The sequence below is a fragment of the Neoarius graeffei genome, chromosome 1 (assembly GCF_027579695.1).
Source record: "Neoarius graeffei isolate fNeoGra1 chromosome 1, fNeoGra1.pri, whole genome shotgun sequence".
NCBI lineage: Eukaryota > Metazoa > Chordata > Actinopteri > Siluriformes > Ariidae > Neoarius > Neoarius graeffei.
In genome coordinates, this window is record NC_083569.1 from 124,694,303 (window position 1) to 124,700,979 (window position 6,677).

At 49.9% G+C, this 6,677-nt stretch overlaps 1 protein-coding gene across 1 annotated transcript in view; it reads left to right on the plus strand.

Moving 5' to 3' along the window:
* The window catches only part of c1h1orf35 (chromosome 1 C1orf35 homolog), a 102,095-nt gene that overhangs the window by 20,052 nt on the left and 75,366 nt on the right, over positions 1-6,677 (plus strand). The gene's annotated exons all lie outside the window — the stretch shown is intronic.

Genomic DNA, 6,677 nt, shown 5'->3' on the forward strand with positions numbered 1-6,677 from the left:
AAAGTGAGGTAACCAACACTAATGTACCATGTTCATGTTCACCCTACCCAAGGTAACCACGGGACTATATTCCCATTTACAGCATAGTTAGCTACTTAATATAAGTTCGAAGTAAACAATAGGTGATCAGACTATTATTGCTTCTAGTAAGTAAGGTGCCTTTTTACACCATACCAAACCTTGGAATGTATCTCATCAATACACTACATAATGGTACACTACAACAGTCCTGTAATTATCTCTACTGTTTAGAATAATGAAAGTAAGGACATTGACCTGTCAGATCCCATAAGATTCCTTGTGAAGGGTTTTTGAGCCATAGACTCAATAAGACGGTTAACTGCTCTAACAACCCTGCCTGTGCGGGTACGTCTCTCAGGCCCTAAGTGTAGTGTTGTGTGTGTCTGACTATCAGTGACTGGGGTGGGTGAAATGATGTGAAGGGACCCTGTGTTGTTTAAGTCAGTAGTGTCAACAGGGTCAAGGCCAGTGTCAGTTGGGCATGAGTCAGCTAGAACACAGGGACTGGGCATGTCTCTTGGAGACGGGGGACTGATCAGCTGGTCGGGGGTACCAGGCGGCAATGAGTGCGGCAGCTCGTCCTCCATTTCCGAATTAGCACTGTCTTCACCAGAGAGAGAGTTGACATCAGGTGTCTCATCTATCCATGAGCAGGTATGGTCCTCAGAGTCATCCACTGCCAAGTTGCTCACAGCATCAATGGACAAGGGGTCGCACTCACTGACCGCATCCAAGGCACCTGTCTCTGACTCTCCGCTGTCTGGTTGGACGATGGGCAAGAAGCTGACATCCAACATCAGATTACGATGGACAACTTTGGTTCTTCCGCTCTCATCCCTGACTTTGTACACATGAGTGAGGATTGCGATCTGTAACAGTATAGATGATGGGTTCCCATTTATCTGCTAGTTTCCGCTTCCCTCGTTCTGCCTTATTTGCCAGCAGGACTCTGTCACCGACATTCAGGTGGATGCCACGAGCTCTTTTGTTGTACCCATCAGCCTGGTGCTGTTGCTGCTTCCTTGCATGCTGTTGAGCAATGGTAGCAGCTGCACTGAGGCTTGCCATCAACTTGTCTGCATAGGTGTTGTAGTCGGTAACGACAGGGTCTCTCAGGACCTGTTTGAACACCATGTCCACCGGAAGTCTTGGGACTCGACCGTACATCAAATAGAACGGGGCATATCCGGTCGTTTCATGAATGGTGGCATTGTAAGCAAAAGTCAGAGTCTGTATCTGCTGAGCCCAGTGTTGTTTCGCTGCCAGAGGGAGAGCCCGCAACATACTGCCAAGTGTCCTGTTGAACCTTTCAGTTTGCCCATTTCCCATGGGGTGATATGCAGTTGTGTGTGACTTAGTGACGCCTGTGAGGCTGAGAAGTTCGGCAATGAGTTTACTTTCGAAGTTGGCACCTTGATCCGAATGTATTCGTTTTGGAAAGCCGTATATGCAGAACACGTTATCCCATAGTTTCTTGGCAACTTGCTTTGCAGTTTGGTTTGCACAGGGGAATGCATGAGCCAACTTCGTGAAGTGGTCGGTTATGACCAAAACATCTACCGATCTCTGTTTGCTGTCCTCAGCACTCCAAAAGTCGATGCACACCAGCTCCATGGGGGCAGATGTGCGAATACTCTCCAAGGGTGCTCGAGCAGCCGGTTCGGGCGTCTTCGCAAGGATACATCTTTGGCAACACTTTACATAGTCCTTGATGTCTCTTTCCATCTGCGGCCAGAAAAAGCGCTGTCTGGCAAGGTGCACTGTTCTGGCTTGCCCCTGGTGCCCAGCGAGATCATGGACACCGGAGAGGGCCTTTTGCTTTTAGACTGGTAGACAGAACAAACTGGAACCTCTTCTGGAGGGTTAGGGGATCTTTGGTGACCCGGTAGAGGACTCCATCCTGGACTCTCAATTGATGCCACTGCTTACAAAGTATCTGGGCAGTTGGGGTTAACTTGCCTCTCTCTCTTCGATGTGGCGGCCGTCCACTCGGGACAAACGATAAGACGCTCCGGATGACCGGGTCTTCCTCTTGGCTCTGCCGCAGCTCATCGATGGAGAAGGCCGCGGGTATGTCTTGCTCCGAGAGTGCGGTCTGAGGTAGAGCCATCAGGTACTGCATTGCTCTCAACTGTGCACCGCTTTCCCACTCAGTATGACAGTCACAGGCAGACTTCACCTCTGAGGAATCATGAGAGTGAGATGCGCCCAACACACAGTAGGCCTGAAGACACTGGACCTTGCAGCGGAAAACGTCCTGCACTCCATCCTCTTTTGTTCCATCAGCCTCCGCCAATAAATTCTCATAAGGCTCACTGATCAACCTTTGACTCACTGACTTTGCGAAAGGGTCTCGGCTTAGGGCATCTGCAACCACATTCTTTGGCCCTGGGATGTGCTTCAGACTGAATGTGTATGGGGACAGTTTTGCAACCCACCGTTGTTCGCAAGCATCAAGTTTTGGTTTGGTCATAATACAAGTTAAAGGATTATTATCTGTCCACACAGTAAAAGAGTGTCCTTTCAACCAATGACTGAATTTTTCGCAAACACTCCATTTAAGTGCTAAGAATTCCAGACGGTGGGCAGGGTATCTCTTCTGTGAACTTGACAGGGTCTTACTGGTGAAGGCAACTGGACGTGCCTTACTCTCTCCTTCGGGCACCTGAGATAAAACGGCCCCGAGACCATCAAGAGAGGCATCAATGGACAAGATCAGTGGCTTAGAGAAGTCTGGGTGCGTGAGAACTGCACAGTTCAGGAGCTTCTCCTTGAGACTGAGGAAAGCAGCATCACAGTCCTCTGTCCAGTCTGCTGGTTTGAGTTTTCTGAAGACGCCAGGATTCTGACCAGCTTTGCTCGACTTCCCCTTACGTTTCTGCCCAGCTGTTAGGGCGAAAAGCAGCTTGGCCATGGCAGAGCAGTGAGGTATGAAATGCTGGTAGTAAAATACCATCCCCAGAAAGGACTTCACCCGGCGGACTGAAGGAGTGCAGCCGTCATCTTCCATCAGGTCCGTCTTTGACATCTTAACAATGACTTCCGCTTTCTCGGGATTGACAGCAACACCCCCACCATTGACGATGTGCCCGAGGAACTTAACAGAACGCCGCAACAGATGGCACTTTTTGGGACTCAGCTTCAAGTTGTGCTCTCTGAGCCGCTGGAAGACAACCTCTAGTCTTTTGAGAGCCTCTTCTTCAGACTGGGCAAAGACCAACAGGTCGTCCAGGTAGCAGAGGAGACTACTGAAGTTTAAATCACCGAAGATGCTCAACATCATCCTCATAAATGAGGCTGGGCTGTTGCAAAGCCCCTGTGGCATTCTGTTATATTCATGGAGGCCTAGAGGTGTGGTGAAGGCTGTGTATTTTTTATCGTCTTCATGCATGGGTAGGTTATAGAAACCTGAGGTGAGGTCCATGGTGCTGAAGACCGTGTTTCCACCCAGGGCGGCCAGACAGTCTGACTGGTGAGGCAGAGGGTGAGCATCCTTGATGGTCTTTGCATTCAGCCATCGGAAGTCTGTGCAGAGGCGAAGGTCACCGTTTTTCTTCCAGACCATCACGAGGGGAGAAGCATACTCACTCATGGACTTGCGTATTATTCCTTGCTCCTCCATCTCGGTGAGAACTTGCCTCAGCTTTTGATAGTGTGCTGGTGGCACTCTGCGATATGGAAGGCGGAAAGGGCATTCATCTGTGAGTCGGATCCTATGCACAAAGTCTTTGGCTTCTCCACAGTCTAGATGATGCTTTGAGAAGACGTCGTGATACTGTTCAAGCAAGGTAACCAGCTGGGCCTTTGTGGACGGGTTCGCCTCACAGCGGTCGACATCAACATCTCCCAAACCACACTTCTGAAGTCGCTGTTTGAGATTGGAGTTATTGCTGTGGTTGGCTTGAGTGATTTCAACTAGGTCATTCTCTCTCTGACAATTGCCTTGAAACAGTGAGATATCTTCAACTGCAACACACGGAGAGACATCGGCCATCTTGGAGTTCTTCCTCAGAGTGAGCGGCTTGTCTGTGATGTTGGTCACTTTCATTGGAGTCCAGCCGTCCCCCCACAGAGGCGTGATTACTCTGCCGACCATGATGCCTCGAGGTGCACACCTGGATGTAGATGACTCCACTATGACTGTGCTCCCAGGTGACATTGGCACGTTACTGGGCAGCCTGCCCCATAAAAGGTACTCCTGTCTGGGGAGGAGTGTCACGGCCTGCATCAGTTTCGCCGTACCCACTTTTTCAGGCACCTCTGCACCCCTCCACCTCGTGAGGTTGGCCATCATCTCCAAAAACGGCTCACAACTAGAAGACTCCTGTGTGTTACACGAGATGAGTGTCCAGTACTTGTCATTTTTCAGCTGGTGCAGCACATATTTCAACATATTAGTCCCTACGATGACCTCATCTTTCTGGCCAGGCACCACCAGGACTGGGACCGTGCACTTCACACCATATAGACCCAGTTCCATGTCCTACATGTCTTTGGGGCTCACCTGTACTCCGCCACAGCCTACAAGGACGATGCGCTCAGTAGGTTCTCGCCGCTGAGATAGGATGTTCTCCGATACGAGTCTCCGCTCTGCTTCTTCACTGATCGTGCAGGCCATTGACCCTGTATCCAGCAACCCCCTCAGCTGAACAGCACTATTGATCACCACTGGGGCATGAACAATTCACCGTAGGGCTCAACAGTCTGAGTGTTTTGTACAATTACTTTACAATTATCTGGCATGACTTTACAAACATTCACATACATTTCTCGTAATTCTTCGTTTCCTTTGAGGGTTGATTCTTCAACCCCCACACACCCCTTCGCCAAATGCGGGCCATCTAGTTTAAACGTGCGCCATGCTGCTGGCCTTGGGGCTGGGCCTGGTTCTGCTGTGGTGTGACATTCTAGGCCTGCGCTGTTGGCAGTCTTTCTTCCAGTGGCCTGGCTCGTAACAGCCCATGCACAGATTCTCCTGCCTACAGTGAGCTGTTGTTGAGTGCTCAGAGGGCTGACACACTCTGCATTTCCTCTGGAAAATGTTTACCGGCCCCTTGTATGATGATCCAACTGCAGCTGTCTGAGCCTTCTGCTCCAGCACGCGATCCAACAAACTGATTAGAGACTGGATGTAAACACTCTCAGTCGGAGAGGAGGGTGGTTGCCCCACCATATTTTGGGGAGAGGTGGGCTCACAAGCATTCTCAGCAGTGGTGACTTCTGTCGTGGCTGTCTGTGCATGAACACCAATGTGCTTTGGTCGGACAGACCTGACCTGGGACTTCGTTCAGGCCTCCCTCTGATGCTCAATCAGGTGCTCCTGAATCTCACTTGCTGTCCACTTCTCAGCTGTCTTACACTTCAGGACACTTGCGAGAGCTGGGTCAGGACAGTGTTTCACCAGCATCATTGTGACTTCATGAGAGGGATCTCCAATGTTTCTCCCCTGCCTCCTCAGACATTCATCCACGACATCCACAGCTTTGTTCAGGCGGATCCAGTAGTCCATTGGGCTTTCTCCATGAAGGGGAAGTGTGTTATAGAAATCTGCTAAAGGCATTGATGAGTAAGTTACCTCACTGAAATGCTGCTTGAGTATATCGAAGACGAGTTTAGGATTCTCAGCAGGCTTTAAGGATGGAATACTACGCAGTGTAACTTCAACAATGTCTCTGGCCTTTCCCATCAGTCTGGACATTATTTCTTGTGAGTACTCTCGCAGTGGGACACCCCTCTTGTTCAGGTAGACATTTACAATTTCTTCCCACTCGTGCACCGTGTGCTCGTCAGTCCCATCACCCCTGAAGTATGGTGGCTCTCTGACATCTGTCTTCATCACTAACTTGACTCCAGTCATGTTTAAGTCAGGCTGGCCCTGGCCCATGTTCAGACTAGGTGTGGGAGTGGGCTGGCTATGTTCACCATCGGTAGATTTATTCAGTTGACTTGCGATGTTCTCACCTATTTGGTGGGCTAACTGGGTAATAAGATGTCCTATGTCTGCAGTGTTCACACCCGGACTAGGGGGCTCATCAGTGTGCATGTGAGTGAATGAGGATACAGGGTGACGTGCTGCACTAACACCCCTCCCTATGCCGGTGAAATTCCTCAGACTAGGCCTGTGCTGTGTAGGCGTGTCAGTAACCAGGTATGTGGAGGATGATACAGGGTTTCCTATTGCATGAACACTCCTCTGCGGAGTCGGTTCCATGTCTCCCATTAGCTTACCCCTGCCTACACCCACTACTGCATTACCACCCTCATCACAACTAAAAGGCACATCCATGTCATAACCCTCAGCCATATTAAAATCGTCAAAAACCAGTGTATTCAATCAGTGTTGAGCCTGTGTTATGTATTGTACGTCTTAACCAGTGTTATATGTTCAAACGCTCAAAACAAAAAGGCACAAATAACTAAAGTTGAAATGAAATGATCATAAACCACACTGTGCATGTATTGATACTAGTACTTGGATAAACATCAGCGTCTCTGAGATGTTCCGCAGCAACCACCGGCGACCACTCTGGCGAGGATCTGGAGCGAAGTCATCCGGGTCACGGCACCATTGTAGCCGGAAGCGGCCTGCTGCCCGACTACCCTCTGCGTTGTGTTCCGGTGCCACCAATGATGAAGGGACGCTGACACCATTAATT